Here is a 17,097-nt window from a genome sequence, read left to right as displayed (position 1 = left end):
TTCGATTTTTTTTTCATTGTCAGGCTTATGCTCTAAAAATAAGCTGGCAAAACATATGCAACAATTTAGATATACAATACATACATCAAGGTGGGCCCTGCAGTCAGGGTTGCACCGTGTTGGGAGAGGCTCAGCCCCACGGTCACCGGTGGATTCCACGCTAGTAGAGTTGGGCACGGGTTGACTAGGCAAACTCCACTCCTCGGACTCGTTAAATCCAACTCGATCTGATCTGAGCCGAGTAGGAGCTAGTAGAGTTGGGCATGGGTTGACTAGGCAAACTCTACTGCTCGGACTTGTTTAAATCCAACTTGATCTGATCTGAGCCTAGTAGGAGAGCTGATCCGAATTGAGTTGACTTTATCCAATCCGAAGTCAAATCGAGTCGAGTTCGAGTCACCCAGTAACTCAACTTGACTCAACCTGAAATCCAACTTAGTACCGACTCGACTATATTTAAAACTTGACTGGTACATTAAAAATAAAATAAATAAATAAATAACTCACATCTAATGAAAAGGCTGCAATTTAGCAAGTGAATGTAGGTTTTGAGTTGTGATTTCAACTCTTGGATACCCACTGCACTTGACCCTACTCGGTGTTGACTTGACCCGACTCAGTGCTTATGACCAAATCGGACTTGGTCCAGCTTAGTCCACACTAGACCCGAGTTCGGGTCAAGCCTATTTCAAAACCAGATCAAGTCGAATAAGCCTCAACTCGGTCCGACTCAACTTGATGCCCACCTCTATACACAAGTGGAATATCCTATATATCAGCACAAAAGCCTGGTATCATTAGGCCTAAGGGGTTATAGACAACCCACCTAGGCTAATATCTTAAGAAAGTTAAGACAAGCCGGAAACCATGATCATATCCTAAACCAAACCCTGATCCGAACCAAACCCTAATCCTAGCCAGAACCCTAACCCTAGCCTAACCACAGCCTAAACCTTAATCCTAGCAAGACCCTGATCCAACTCCTAATTAAACCTAAGCCATCATGAGCCATCATTCATGCCAAAGCATACCCAAACCTTCACCCACAATCAACCCATTTCTCGGGCCATTTTCAGGTCACATTCGAGCCAATTTTGAAGCCAAATATTCAAAACGGACTTTGTTCCGCTCTCAAGACCCAAAAAAGGACCAACCGGCCAAATTTTGGGAGAAACTGTACCCGAAATGGTAGTTGGACTACCGCCAGCGGTACTCCAATTACCGCCGCACACCGAACGCGTGTGTCCTTCGAGCAACAGCTAGCATAGCGTCCGAAAGTCAACTTTCTCCAGAAATTACCCCCCAATCCAATCCTATTTACCATTTTACCAAGCCCAAGAGCCAATAAGAGCGCGCCACGTGACGTATCTCTCTCCTTAACCAATCACCACTTGCCACCTCAGCTTTTACCCCTTACCTACCTACCAATTACAGCAATGCCATTGGAGAAGGCTATAAATAGCCTTTCCCCCTTCACATTTCACACAACCAAGAGAGCCTAAAATCCAAGTGAGTGAGAGGGAGAGAGAGAGGAAGAGAGTGAGGGTGAGGAGGTGCTCCTAAGCCTCCAAGTTCAGATTTTTTAGTTCCCCTTTAGCCTCATTCCAACCTTCCTAACCCCACAAGCCTAGCCCGAATTGATCATAGTGCAGTCCATATCTTAGCCTACTCCAGATCGAGCCAAAGATCCTTTCATTTTATATACAAGCATTCATCATGACATCTATTCCCTTCTCAACTCCCTTGCTTCTCTAGATCTCTAGTGAACGTATGCTCTGCGACTTACCGTACATCGGATCCTGTCACATCAGAAATTCCTAGCAATCTAGTTTATTTTCCTTCACCTTTTGGCATAAGCATCATTACATCTGCTTTCTAGACACATTCCTGGATGTATGCTCTGTGACTTGCCGAAATCTCGGATCTTGCCGCACCAGAAATCTATGTGTGTGCCTAGTCCTATCTTGACCACATCATCCATCCCTTGAGATTGTTTTACCACACAAAGTAGAGACCGTACGTTTATACAGGCAGAGAGGGTGCCAAACACCTTCCCTCTTTGTAACTGAGGTCCCTTACCCGAAATCCCGGATCGCAGACCAGGAGTCAATTTAAGGTAGGAGAGTCTTCGGATTTCTCCAACCTTACATATTCCACGTGTTCTAGCCGACTGTGGGATTCTAAGATTTATTGGCTAGTGGCAACTCCAACATTTACAAATCAGCCTACTCACCCCCACTACCAAAAACATAACATACAAATCAGCGTGGGGCCGATTTCCAGTGTCTACAGGGGTATAAATGGGTTAGATGAACTTGACAGGTCCATAGGGGCACGGATTACTTATAACCCCCACCAAGACCTGGTTAGAGACGGATGGTCCTGTTAGGGGATCTTTTAGGCCAACCGTGATATATATTTTTTATCTTCCGCTCCTCACTGGTCTTTCTCCTCCGCATGGTTAAGCCTACTCCTAATAAACATCTTATCTTATTCACTCAATATTCATTTCTTCATCTTCCTCCATGAGACCACTACTCGACTCGGGATAAGAGTATTGTTTGGACTAAACTGGATCTACTCATGCTGGACTAGTTGTGTAATACCAACAATGGAGCACGCCGCCCATCTCTACTCAGGAGCACTGACCGACCTATTGACCTCAAGACTTAGGGTGTCACTCAATAGCTATGGCTCTCCTCATGCTTGCCTTGTTATGCCGACCTTTGATCGCTGACTCCATTCATTTTGACTGGTTATTTTAGGGAATGAGCCCAAAAAGGAGGTAAACCATACCATAATAAGTAATGATGACTAGAGCTGGGCAGAATCCGGACCGATCCGATGGATCCGACTTAAAGGTCAGGATCGAGCCGGATCAAGTTGGCCCAATCAGATCCGACCATTCATCGAATAGAGTTCAGGTTAATGTCAATCTAAACCGATCCGATCCGAAATCCAATCTAATTGGATCCGATCGGATCCGGATAGGGTCTATTAATAAGTGTGTGTGTGTGTGTGTGTGTGTGTATTTTACTCTTTTACTTTTTACCCTACCCACCCGTACCCGAACCGGCGACTAACCCTAAATCCCCAAAATCCCTCCCTCAAATCCTCAAAATCCCTAAAATCTCTAAAATCTGTAAAATCCCTCCTTCAAATCCCCAAAATCCTTAAAATCCCTCCCTCTCTTTCTTTACCCAAATGAGCAGTCATCTCGATTCAGCCACTCCGCTCAGCATCCCGGCCCACTTATCAGTCATCATCACCATTCATCCCCAAAATCTCTTCATCTTTCATCTATCCCTACCCAAACAAGAGCCGCACCCTGCCATCTTAATCCGGCCACTCAGCAGCCCATCCCACTCATCATCACCATTCATCAGGTAGGTACGTAGGTTTCATATATATATATATATATATAATTTTAGCCTGTATTTTGGACTATTTTGGAGTGGTGGCCCACCATTTTTATTTCAAATTTTCAAAAAAAAAAATCAGGACCGATCCGAACCGTACCCAATCCGATCCAACTTGGTTTCCCTGACCGAGTCGGACTCAGATCGGATCAAGCCAACAATGGTCCGGACTGTATCGAGTCAGATGACCCAAACTCGGTCCCGGATTGGATCGAGTTCAGGTCAGGCCATGTAAATTTCAAACCGAGTCGAGTTGGACTTAATTCGATCTGACTTGACTTGATGCCCAACTCTAGTGGTGACAATGATGGCCACCGTTGAAACCTTTTTAGGGCTCACCATGATGTTATTTTCCATCTAACCTATTCATAAAGTCACACCGACCCGGATGAAGGGAAAACATAAATATCAGCTTGATCCAAAACTTTTGTGGCTCGATGAGATTTTCAATGCAGGCATTCCATCCCCATTGTTTCCTGTTGTGTTGATCATATGTATAACTTAGGAAAATAGAACTACTGAGTTAGCTACTCACTCCCACTTTGGGTAGTGTTTTAAAACAGAAAACAAATTGTATTATTGATGCAGGTACCACCAGGATACCAGGCGTGCATGGTAAAACTGGCTTGTACTATCGTCGTGATGTTTTAAGAGCATTGAACGAAAGTGGAAAACTTTACACTTTTTTTATTTTGGGCATGTATAATTGTAGTCCCCAACTGGGTGCACTTCGTACTTTACACTTTAAATGTATATTATGGCTTGTGTGGTCCCCAATTGGGTAGGCACTACTTTTAGAATTGTATATTTTAAATATTAGTCATATATTTATGGGTTTAGTTATCCCTACTTAACTTTTAATGCTGTTGATTTAAAGTTATTTTGATTATTGATCATTGTAACGTCTTGAATTTTCACTGTTTTGGATTTCCAAAAACCCTTGATTTTTTTATTATATATAATTAACTTATATTATCACTTACTGATCATTAACACTCAATGTTAATTTATACACGGGTAGTACCGGTAAAGAACCGCATAAATTCAATTAATCAACCATAGGAAACCAACGAATCCGATCAATCACTTAAACACCGAGTTTAGCCACATGATTTGTTCACATAGGGCCTAAATCTAGCAGACCTATCACTGACTAATCAAGACAACCACAACTAAATTAAAGATCTACCCAAAGCTGAGACAACTAGCTGTCAGATTGTAATTAGCAAACCAAAGTGACCCAATTATCCATTTAGTTTACGAACTAATGGTTTAGAGTGATTATGACTGAATCGCCATTTCCACTGATTACAAATAGACCACACTATGAACATAGTTAATCCAAACCCTAATCATCGCATACAAGAAATCTTGCTACCTAATTCATTCCAGAAATGCCCCGATTTTTCGAACAAGCTTTAGACCGCTCAATAATGGGCGACTAATTCCGAAACTATAGAATAATATCCGTCTTGCTGGGCTTGACATCCATCATGGGACATCGAGCTAAGATCGCGTCTCGAATCATTCAACTTGGACTCGCAAGTCGAGTGCTTAGGTTGTGTGAATATCTTATATGAAAATTTGAAACTTAAGTGAAATAAGTTCATTTCTTCTTTCTTAAAGTTGTAACTTTCGGACCATCAATTCATAACCAAAGTTGGAGTACCAACTAAAAATATTTTCCTAAACATATCTGTATAGCCGTGGCCCCGATCGACTATCGGTGACCGTTGAATAGACTTTTAATCATACCCATCGATCAGCGCATCCAAATGGTGGATCGATCATATCCATACATAAATCATCATTAGGGCTAACTATCCTATGGTATATATCGATATGTACACCCGATAATGGACCCTAGAGGTTAAAAGCACTCTCCCATAAAACTAGTATAATGAAAACCTAGCCCTTAGGGCTATTTGCACAACTTCTGGAACTATATAAGGGCCTCATTTGGGCACCCCATCCCTCCATATGAATTTACATTCTTCAAAGGAGAGAAAGAAAGAGAGAAAGAGAAAGAAGAAGAGAAGAAGAGTGAGAGTAGGAGTGGGGAGGCTTTAGTGCTTCCCTTCATCGGTTTTCTCTAATCAAAGCCCTAACATCGATTATTTTCCTCCACTAAATTCACCCCATTTACGATTTGGAGATAAGAAACAAACCTACTTCCCAACCTAGGTTTTTCTATAATGAATTGTATGAATCTCATATAGTTCTTGATATGTATATAGTAATTTGTGATTTTTCCCAAATCCATAACCTTAGGAGTTCAAAATCGAAGATTCCTTCTTAAAGGTGCGGACCATTATTTATAGGTTTCCATTTATCGACCCTTAAGGGTCTCAGTTAATAATGTCTTGTGTTGAATGAGTTATAATAGCTAACATGTTCATATTACATGTTTGATTGTAAGTTATTGGTTGGATATGGATGCTCACATATTCGATGAAATGTCTAAGTGGTAGAATGTGTTGATTTGTCATGTTCACATGCTTGATTTATTGCCTAAGTGATCGTATTACTTTATGCATGCCTACATGTTTGATTTAATGCTTTAATGAATGTAATACCCTATGGATGCTCATGTCTTCGATGAAATGCCTAAGTGGTTGCATGGTGAAATTTACGCTATAATTATTGATATAAAGTTTAGTCCATATAAATACTTAACATTGTTAAGATGTTGGGTTAGTCGGTAAATCACCAAAATCAAGGAGTGACCCAAATTAAGGCGGTCACCTTAGGCTTGTTTGGTCGACCTGGGTTGAACACAGATGACCGGCAGTAGTTGGACTACAAGTGCTGTTTGCACCTAACGCCGGTTGTATCGTGGTTCTCCCAGGTCAATTAAATTAGTCCACTAACCGACTGGTCATGTTTGTTCACAATGTATGACATGACTAAATAGAATTTAGGATGCTCCGTTCCCAATGGACGTGTCCATTCATAACAATTAGTGCGATACGATCCCACTAAAACTCATGAGCAGGGCATGATGGTATGGGACACCGTGTCCGAGCTGTCGGCTTACGCTGAGGTGACGAGTCTCCCTGTAGTGACCAGTGAGTAACTAAGACTAATGAGCCGGACATGGTGGCATGGGACACCGTGTCCGAGCTATCAGCCTATGCTGGGGTGACGAGCCTTTCCATAGTGACTAGTGAGCACTGATGAAGGTGATAAACCATTATTTGAAAGACCCCTGCTAAATTACCCGACCGATGGTTCCATGCTAGAGTACCGTTTGAACGACCTGGGCGTGAGTGGAATTGAGTGACGAGCCATTTCCTTGATGTATTTTTTTAATTTTATGTGACAAGCCCGCACCTTGGAACTGGTGATCATACTCAGTTTGGGTGACGATCCATACCGAGTTGATCCTCATACTTTTAGGTATCATGCCGTATCTTTTGAATTATTGATTTGTAATATAAACGAGTGATACCTAAATTTAGATCAAAGACACTGGTAAGGAGCCAATACGTGTGACAACGAGCCACGTGATCTGGATAAGGACACATGATAAAACGTCGGTATCTTAGCTTTGTCAATATGCTGGATGAATTGAACTTAATAATCACTCAGCTAACATGACTATTCATCGCATTGCATTAGCTTAGAATGTGGCGAACAAGCGTGGTTGTCACATGATGAGGAAGTGTTGTCATTTGTGAAACCGATGGTTGGAGTCGCATGTAAGGGAGTATTGTTTGGAAAGGGCATACATTATATCATATCTTCATATGCACATTTAACAAGAGTATTTAAGAACTGTTTGTTTCTTGTTTATCACTAACCGCGCTGATTGTGTCGATAGCATGTGTAATTTAGAACTAATGGAACCATTGAGTTAACTACTCACTCACACCTGGGACGGTATTTTAAAACACCAACTAAGTGTATCATTGATGTAGGTACTAGTGAGACCTCAGACAGGTAGGTTTATATCAGGTTGTGCCAACGCCGTTATGTTTTGGCATATTTGATGTAAACTGAAGGCTTTACACTTTAACTGTCTTGGGTATATATATTGTGGATTATTGTTTGTAGAATCTCATTTTGGGCGATCATCACAATTGGAATTATACTTTTAACTCTTAGCCCTATATTTTTGAATCTATTGTTATCTCTACCTAACTTTGGATCCGTTAATTCAAATTGTGTTACTCTGATTATCTGTGTGTGAAATGAATTTGAATTTGAATGAGGATACACGTGCATTCTCATTAGGTTAACACCTGAGAACTTGGGATCGGAATCTTTATACTCGGGTGCCGATTTTCGGGGCGTTACAATCATGAATAAATGTTAATCGGATTACGCGGGCACGTGGGAACTCGCCCACGTGCATTTCTATTAGGTTCACATTCGGAAACTTGAGATCGAAGTCTTCATACTCGGGTGTCGAATTTCGGGGCGTGACGCCTATGTGGACCAATAAGAAATCACTATGTGTCAGCACCATGTGCTTAATAATGATGAAATTGTACTTGTGCTTAATAATGACACATCACTTGCCAAAAGTAATGATACACATAATTGTACACACGTCTCCGGAAGGATAAAGCGGCAAATGGCATGCAGCCCTACTTTGTGTGGCGCGTGTGATTAAGGCATCATGCTCGACATGTTTATAAAATACCCAATGAGATGAGGATCTTATCACATATTTGGAAATGATCGGTAAGGCCGTCTTACACAATCCTTCCAAAATGAGAGATTTTTCTAAAGACAATCGAAGCTTTCGCGACGATTACAAAGATTCGAGAATTAGATTAACATCTAAGCGGATTGGAATCAATGGATTGGATTGGATTGGGTCTTGATTTAGATACAAGGAGACCGATCTTATAAGACACACGGATTTCTATAACCATGCTGGTAAGAGATTTGAAAACAGTCTCTGATATTCGAAGACCTTTAAGCTGGATAAGAATGATTGGAAAGAAATTGAATATCATGGCTGCTAAGAATCCTATATCAAAAAGGAAACCCAACTAGGGTTTTGCTGCCTCTCAAAGCTATAAAAGGATAATGCGATAAAAAGCTCCAGACTCATGCCAAACACAATAAGTCTACCCATCGCAGTGGTGTTTTCATTTTATCTTAGCTTAGTTTTCATCTTTCTGCTTATATCCAACCATATTGCAACACATTTGAGGTTTATGATAGGTTAGATCATTATTGTCCAACGCCATCACTACGAATGCTTAGGAGTAATATAAATATTCATAACCCTTTGTTGTTGAATACTATTAACCGAGTCCTTACTTGAAATATTGAACCTTAATCACATCCTGCTAACTATTTGCCCAGATACACAAGCGGTTCAGATATTTATCTCTTGTTTTTATTTTTGTTCTCTGGTTTATTTATTTCTATATCAATTATACTGAGCATCAATTATACACGAATAAAATTAGCATTGTTTCTAACATCTATTTTTAATTTATTCTTCTTTGGTCCATTGAGAAATATATTAGCTACAATTGTTAATGAAATAACAAGTACTTAATACATGCATAGGCAAAAGGAATCCAGTCAGAAGAACTAACCCCTACCATTCTATAAATTATACAGTGCTTGAGAGGGTAGCCAAGTCTTCAAATTTTGTTTTAATCAGTTCATCTCAATGTAAGAGGACACCATGGTTCAATCAAATCAAGTCAGGTGTAACTTTGGCTCATCCACATTATCTTATTGGCATATACAAATTGAATATAAGCCCTTCTTAACACACGTGGCATTGTGTTTAATTGAATTGCACAAACGGGGCCAAATTGATGCATGCTTTATACATCCAGTCATCCACCTATTTTTCCATTTTATTTTAGGGCATTACCCTGTAATAAAGTAGGTCGAATTACCAGGTGGGAAACGGCGGTGATTGAATGTTGTACCATCGAAAACTTATTAGGGTGTACCTTAATGTTTCCTGTTATGTTTATTTGCCATGCATTTTGTTAATAACGCCACGTATGGTTGGGCACGGATTGGCTACTGACAGGTTGAACTCCTGACAGGTTGAATAGCGAGATTGCTACTGAAGTGATGTCACCAAGTTCTGTGAGCCTCACCATGATGTATGTTTTGTATCCACGTCGTCCATCCATATGAAAAGATCATTTTAGGGTAAGATCATTTTAGGGCAAGATCCAGAGAATGAGTCATATCCAAAGCTCCAATGGACTACACCAAAGAAAACAGTGGGGAGAGTGACACCGGCATAAAAAAAAACTTTCAAATGCCACAAAAGTTTTCAATCAAGCTGTTATTTGTGTTTGCCCTTCTCTAATGTCTTTGTTAACTTTTGAATAGGTTGGATTCGAAAAAACATCATGGTGAGCCTAGGCAGGTTTCAACGGTGGGCTTCGATCTTCCGGTTGTTTTCTATGATGGGTCCACTAAATATTTAAGTATGCCTTAAAATAATATCTCCAAATGAATGGATGTCGTGGATACAACATATGCATAGGGGTCTACATAACTTGGTGACGTCACTTCAGTAGCTAGTCTAGTTACTCAACCTGCAAGCATCTAATCCTCGTCCCGTAAGCTTGGATGAAGGGAAGTAGATATCAACTTTGATGCGTAACTTGGTCAATCACGACTGTTTCCTATGTATGGTTCACCTCATAATAAGATCTGCTTTTTTTATACATAACATATACATCAAGGTGGGCCCCACGATAAGGGCCGCACCGTCTTGGGTGAGTACAGGGTCTCACCTATTATTATTATTATTATTAATTTTTTTTTTGTTTTTTTTTTGTTTTTTTCTGTTAGCTTTGTTAGTACACCCACTGTTAGTTCACACTTCACTGTTAGCCACCCCCAGTAAGGAAGACCTTAGTATGAACGGGATATCTTTCACTCAGTCTACTGTATGAGTGACTCGAGCGAGTTTACTAGCATGGTTTTCCTCCTCTTGATCAGAGCAAAACACACGTGGGGCCAAGGTTTGGTAATCCAGACCGTTGTTCTGCTGCATCCTACTCTTGACGGACAATGACTTAAAAAATCTCTTCAAAAAACCTTTTGATTCATGACTTAAGATCAATAGCAGAATGAGACATCCATCAACGGTCCAGATCCAACTGAAAAGGGTCCCACCGTTGGTGGCTAGGATCTTACGATCTTACGATCTTAGGGGTCTGTGGATGAGTAGCATATACTTTCGTATCAAACAGACTGATGGTCTCGATAATCAAAGGCATGGGCCTACTTATCAGAAATGAAAACCTCAGTGTGCTGGACTCGGATTCGGCAGTGACCCCTTTAGTAACGAGGTCGGTGATTTAAAAAGCTTTGTGGGCCCACCATTATGTATATGTTTTATCCACGCCATCCATCCATTTTTTCAGCTCATTTTAGGATATGTTCCTGAAAATGAGGCATATCCAAATCTCAGGTGGACCACATCACATGAAATGGTGGTGATTGAATGCCAACCATTAACAACTTCTTATGGCTCATTTAAATGTTTATTTTCCATTGAACTGGTTGATTAGGTCACATAGACCTAGATGAAGGAAAAATATAAATATCAGTGATAACCAAAACTTTTATGACCCCTCAAGAACATGGAGTGTGAGTTAAATCCATGTTCAAATTGATGCAATTCATCCAGAGAACTCCGTTTAAATCATTCCTGTGAACCCTTCCAATCTTGAATCCCCTTTTCTGTCGTTAATGAGATGAATTGAATCAAGATTTCTATTTTTTCGTCATCAATCAAATCCCTATTCACAACATATGACTTGAAAATTATATAACTATTTAGGATTAAGAAGCAATTGCAAAGCTTGGGGTAAGAATGAGTTGTGTTTGGAGTGCTGAAAATAATATTAGTATGTTTGCTTGTAGGGATAAGGCCAGATAGAGGAATTGTCTATTATGTTATATCATTAGGGTAGTATTGTGATCCATCTGAGATTTAGATCTACTTAATTTTTTGGCTCATGACTCAAAATGAGCTGGAAAATGGATGAACAACATGGATAAAACACATGCATCATGGTGGACCCACAACTTTTTAATTTAGAACCAACCAGTACTGACTTGTTGGTACTGGAGTAGTCGCTACCGAATGTGGGATGCTAGTATGCGAAAGGCTTTTGCAAGAAGTTCGTGCACTGAAAACCTAGGTAGGGCTTACTGTGATATTTGTGTGAAATCCACTTCGTCCATGCGTTTTGTGAGATTAGGATAGGGGACCAAAAAAGAGACCAATGCAATACTCAAAGTGGGTCGAAAATGTGAGGATTGAATGTCCATAGTTGAAATATTTGTGGGGTAATATAAGTTTTGAATCAGTTTATTATTCATGTTTTCAATTCATTTCAATAAGAGTGACATTATGAACCGTATGAATGACATGTTCGAATTGATGAATTGAATCAAGATTTCTATTTTTTCGTCATCAATCAAATCCCTATTCACAACATATGACTTGAAAATCATATAACTATTTAGGATTAAGAAGCAATTGCAAAACTTGGGGTAAGAATGAGTTGTGTTTGGAGTGTTGAAAATAATATTAGTATGTTTGCTTGTAGGGATAAGGCCAGATAGAGGAATTGTCTATTATGTTATATCATTAGGGTAGTATTGTGATCCATCTGAGATTTAGATCTACTTAATTTTTTGGCTCATGACTCAAAATGAGCTGGAAAATGGATGAACAGCATGGATAAAACACATGCATCATGGTGGGCCCACAACTTTTTAATTTAGAACTAACCAGTACTACTTGTTGGTACTGGAGTAGTCGCTACCGAATGTGGGATGCTAGTATGCAAAAGGCTTTTGCAAGAAGTTTGTGCACTGAAAACCTAGGTAGGGCTTACTGTGATATTTGTGTGAAATCCACTTCGTCCATGCGTTTTGTGAGATTAGGATAGGAGACCAAAAAAGAGACCAATGCAATACTCAAAGTGGGTCGAAAATGTGAGGATTGAATGTCCATAGTTGAAATATTTGTGGGGTAATATAAGTTTTGAATCAGTCTATTATTCATGTTTTCAATTCATCTCAATAAGAGTGACATTATGAACCGTATGAATGACATGTTCGAATTGATGAATTGAATCAAGATTTCTATTTTTTCGTCATCAATCAAATCCCTATTCACAACATATGACGTGAAAATCATATAACTATTTAAGATTAAGAAGCAATTGCAAAGCTTGGGGTAAGAATGAGTTGTGTTTGGAGTGCTGAAAATAATATTAATACGTTTGCTTGTAGGGATAAGGCCAGATAGAGGAATTGTCTATTATGTTATATCATTAGGGTAGTATTGTGATCCATCTGAGATTTAGATCTACTTAATTTTTTGGCTCATGACTCAAAATAAGCTGGAAAATGGATGGATAACATGGATAAAACACATGCATCATGGTGGGCCCACAACTTTTTAATTTAGAACCAACTAGAATTGACTTTGGTACTGGAGTGGTCGCTACCGAATGTGGGATGCTAGTATGCGAAAGGCTTTTGCAAGAAGTTCGTGCACTGAAAACCTAGGTAGAGCTTACTGTGATATTTGTGTGAAATCCACTCTGTCCATGCGTTTTGTGAGATTAGGATAAGGGACCAAAAAAGAGACCAATGCAATACTTAAAGTGGGTCGAAAATGTGAGGATTGAATGTCCATAGTTGAAATATTTGTGGGGTAATATAAGTTTTGAATCAGTCTATTATTCATGTTTTCAATTCATCTCAATAAGAGTGACATTATGAACCGTATGAATGACATGTTCGAATTGATGAATTGAATCAAGATTTCTATTTTTTCGTCATCAATCAAATCCCTATTCACAACACATGACTTGAAAATCATATAACTATTTAGGATTAAGAAGCAATTGCAAAGCTTGGGGTAAGAATGAGTTGTGTTTGGAGTACTGAAAATAATATTAGTATGTTTGCTTGTAGAGATAAGGCTAGATAGAGGAATTATCTATTATGTTATATCATTAGGGTAGTATTGTGATCCATCTGAGATTTAGATCTACTTAATTTTTTGGCTCATGACTTAAAATGAGCTGGAAAATGGATGGACAGCACGGATAAAACACATGCATCATGGTGGGCCCACAACTTTTTAATTTAGAACCAACCGGTACTGACTTTGGTACTGGAGTGGTCGCTATCGAATGCTGAATGCTAGTATGCGAAAGGCTTTTGCAAGAAGTTCGTGCACTGAAAACCTAGGTGGGGCTTATTGTGATATTTGTGTGAAATCTACTCTGTCTATGCGTTTTGTGAGATTAGGATAGGGGACCAAAAAATAGACAGATGCAATACTCAAAGTGGGTCGAAGATGTGAGGATTGAATGTCCATAGTTGAAATATTTGTGAGGCAATATAAGTTTTGAATAAGTCTATTATTCATGTTTTCAATTCATCTAAATAGGAGTGACATTATGAACAGTATGGATGACATGTAAACATCGCTTTCAACCCCAAGGAGATTTTAATGGTAAGAATCTCCATACCAACATTTTCTTTTAAGGCAATACACTTGAGTCTAGGATAATTTTCATTTTTGGTTTAAATTCTTAAAATGATCTCACAAAACAGATTCAAGGGTTAGATTTCATACAAACATAACGATGGGCTGCACCTAAGTTTCCAGTGCATGAACTTCCTGGGCAAAAGCTTTGGCAGGAAATCCGCGTCCTGCAAATACTCAGCAGTTGACAATCAAACACGATATGAGAATCAAATCACAACAACTACGACGGCCTTGTCGCATTCCTAGCTTCCTACGACTGGAGTTATTTGATACTCTGGCAGACCATAACGGTTGATTCGCCGGCACTTGTTGCTCGCATTTTATTGGTGATGCGATTGATGATGACAGAAGCTATGACGTTGTTCGTCTTTTGCTTTTTGTTTTTTGTTATTTTGTTTTTTCGGTTATGTACTTTAACACGTGGCACTCACTCATTCGACGATTTTAACAAATGAACCGGTTCTGGTGGGCCGCCCTCAGGTGTCAAAATCCACGGCTAGAAATCCGAAAGTAAAAGCGTTGAAAAATGATACAATGAACCGTGTACTAAGCTTGGTTGCGTTAAAAAAAAAAAGGAATGGACGTCGTTGATAAACAGATACATCACGGTGGGCACGAACGGGGTCAGACGCAATCCGCTTCCTTTTCAAAGGTTGTAAGAACCAGTAGACCGAGGGCGGCTGATTCTTGTACATCGTTTTCGGTGCGGATTTCTTACCAAAGCCTTTCGTAGGAAGTTCTTGAGCTGGGAACTTAGGGGGCGCCCACCGTGATGTTTGTCAAGAATTCACTCTATCCATCCGTTCCGTGAGCTATATTTAGGGGATTAGACTAAAATTGAACTGTATCCAAGATTCAAGTGGGCCATACTAAATGAAAAAGGTGGTTAGGAAAATTCCTATGGTTGAAACTTTTTTGGGTTTGATAATGATGTGTACATGCCATCGATACCGCTATTAACGTAGGAATTTCTACTGGGATGAACTGAAAACACAAATATTAGCATGATTCATAACTTTTGTGATCTCACGGATATTTTAACTATGGACGTTTAATTACAACGTTTTCAGCCCACTTGAGCATTATATACGGTTCATTTTTGGCATCATATCTAAAATGAACTCAAAAAACGGATGGACGGTGAGGATTTCTCACAAACATCCCAGTGGGCCCCACCTGCGTTCCCGGCGCAGGAACTTGAAATCCGCGTCCGTTTTCTAAGCCGGCCGGCCTCCCAAAAACAAAAGGACGCGGATTGCGTGCTACCCCCGCCCGTCCCTAGCTACGAAAAGGAAGTTATGTGGGCGGGCCTACCCTGATGTATCCGTACATTCAAACCGTCTATCACTTTTCTTAGATTATTTTAAGGCATGAACACAAAAATGAGTCATATCCAACGCTCAGGTCGACCGCACCAAATAATAAGCTTGTTGCATTAAAATGCACAAAACATTAAAGGTTAGATGCATTAAATACAAGAGTCATCTATGGTGTGGTCCATTTGATCGTTGTATCTATCTCATTTTTGTGTTCATGCTTAAAATAATCTGAGAAAAAAGATAGACGGTTTAGATGTACAGATACATCACGGTGGGCCTGTCTACCAAACTGCCCGTTCGGAGCTAAGGACGGGCGGGGCTAGTACGCAATCCACGTCCCACAAAAAACGCACCGGAAATTCAAACGCAGAAGATCCCCTCCTTATTTCCGATCAAACAATAACGGTACTTCACCGGACTATTAGATCGTACTCGGCTTTTCTTTGATTGGAAGCGGAGAACTCTCACTGGACTATTAAGTCAGTTGCAACCCCGCCCCGTTGTAAGGGTTGGAAGCTACGTGGGGCCCACCTATATCTGTGATAAATCCAACCCGTCCATTATTTTATCTAGCTCATATTATGACATTATGCAAAAAAATGAGTCAGATCCAAAACTTAAGTAGACTACACTAAAGAAAACAGTGGGAACATAAATGCCCATCATTGAAACTGTACCGGAGCTCACCATGATGTTTATATATCCATCCAAACCGTTCACAAGATCATTCTAACTACGATGAATTGAAAATTTAAATATTATCCTGATCTAAAACTTCTGTGTCCACATGAAAGTTTTGACGGTAGGCCTTCCATCCCTACTGTTTCCTATAGCGTAGTCCACTTGAGTTTTGGATCTCTTTCGTTTTTGAGGTCATTTCCTAAGATGAGCCGGAAAAACTGATGGCCGGTGTGGATTTTTCACAGACATCGGTAGACCCCATATAGTTTACTGCTGTCGAAGCCACGGTGTACAAAAGAAACTGATGGCTAAGACTATTTTCTAACCATCCATTTGTTTAACTACGCTGTGGTCCACTTGGAGAGCGTCACAGGCTCACAGCCTGATCTTTTGGCCAGAAGATGTAACTAATCCGGCCGGCCTGATGTAAAGTCAGAATTTAACACACACGTGCATATTGGCTTGTGTACTTGCATGTGGACATGCAATGCTCCACACGCGTGTCAGGATAGTTAGAGCTGTACACGGGTCAAATAGAGTCGAGCTTGGTACAGCTCGGCTCCACGAGTAGCTAACCCTAGCTGGAACTCGACTCGAGCCGGTCTTGGTAGCTCGATTCGGTCAACGGCTCAAACGGGTTCAAGGCAAATACAAGTGTGTCAGGCATTTTATCAAAGAACTAACCTTTGATATATCACGTAATGTAAAATAGTAACATTGTTTACGGGCATTTCATCAAAAACTTAGGACATGTTTGATTTTCAAAGAGCCTGGGTAAATACGCAGGAAATGGATAATTATTACCCTTTCATCGTTTGAAAATCCAGGGAAACTTTTACATTGCATGCCTGTTCAAATAGCTATTTAAAATTTTTAAACCTCAAAGTAATGTATATGATACATCAATTCCATCCATATGTTTTACTACTATATTTTGAGGCATGAGCCAAAAAATGAAGATGATCCAACACTCAAGTGGCCCACACCAAAAGAAACAATGACCTCACAAGGTTTTTAACGGTAAGTATTCGATTGGTGTTTTCGTATGGTGTGGTCCACTTGAGTTTTGGATATACTTCATTTTTTTGCTCATTCTGTAAATTCAAAAGGCATAATGGATGAACGATATGGATAAGCGAAATGCATCACA

This window comes from Magnolia sinica, chromosome 8 (assembly GCF_029962835.1).
Source record: "Magnolia sinica isolate HGM2019 chromosome 8, MsV1, whole genome shotgun sequence".
Classification (NCBI taxonomy): Eukaryota; Viridiplantae; Streptophyta; class Magnoliopsida; order Magnoliales; family Magnoliaceae; genus Magnolia; species Magnolia sinica.
The sequence above is the reverse complement of the archived record's forward strand: the minus strand, read 5'-3'. Positions refer to the sequence as shown.